The following is a 1,139-nucleotide window of genomic DNA, read 5'->3' as shown; positions in this document are numbered from 1 at the left end:
TTTTGTTTTAGATGTTTAGTGATTTTTAGTTTAGTTTTTATTAGTTTTAGTGTTAGCTTTTTGTAATATGGACCATTCTTCAGGGATGACATTTAAAAAAGGGTAAAGTATTGGGTAATGAAAACTCAAGACCACATACTTTTTATGTCAATGTATTGACTTGGATACACCGACATCAACAGTACCTAAAATGTAGATATGGGTACACATATCTAAACTGTCTACACAGGTTGCAGCCTTGAGCAGCAATACAACAACAAAAGAATGAAATACAACATTTTGGACTTCCATCGCCTTGTGTCCAACATAAACAAAAAGAATCCTTGAAAGACAAGTGTAATTCAGTCAAGCAACAACTTCTTGTTGATGTTGAGGAAAACATGAGGCTTCCCAGAGATCTAGCCGTTCTGTTTCTTTGGCCAGATGAAGCAGTCCACACCAGGATTGTGATGCAGGAGCACTAATGAGATCCACTGCCACAGTTTTGGATGGACGGCCTCTCTCCACAACTCCAGTGGTGTCTCATTAAACACACCCCGTTTGATGTCACTGAGATACTTCTCCACTTCAGCGAACACACTATCAGTCAGATTTGTAGGTGACATGTTGCTCTCTATACGGGAAGCTACGGTGGCCCAGAAGTGTCTCAACAAAAGCCACAACACAACACAATAAGCCACAACACTACAAAATAAGCCGCAACACAACACAACGGCTGCAACGGCAGTTGTTTTTTTTTAACTTGGAAGTTATACTATGAAGTGTGCAACGCCACACGAAGTGGGCAGAAGCCGGAGATTAATGGACTCTATTTGCCATCAGTATTTTGCTTACTTTTGAGTTGTTTTCAACAATCTCCAGCTTCTGCCCACTTCGTTTGGTTGCGCAATTCACAGTATAACTTCCGGGTTAAAAAAAAAAAACTTCTGTTGCAACCGTTGTGTTGTGTTGTGGCTAATTTAGTAGTGTTGTGATTAATTTTGTAGCATTGTGGCTTATTGTGTTGTGCTGTGGCTTTTGTTTTGGTGTGACACTTCTGGGCCTCCGTAGGAAGCTGCAGTCGGATTAAAACAATCGGACAATTTGTCGCCACTAGCAGCCTCTTTCCTTGCATTTCTTCCATACTTGATAGAAATATA

This window comes from Stegastes partitus, unplaced genomic scaffold (genome assembly GCF_000690725.1).
Source record: "Stegastes partitus isolate 25-593 unplaced genomic scaffold, Stegastes_partitus-1.0.2 Scaffold312, whole genome shotgun sequence".
Classification (NCBI taxonomy): domain Eukaryota; kingdom Metazoa; phylum Chordata; class Actinopteri; family Pomacentridae; genus Stegastes; species Stegastes partitus.
Note: the sequence above shows the minus strand (reverse complement) of the source record.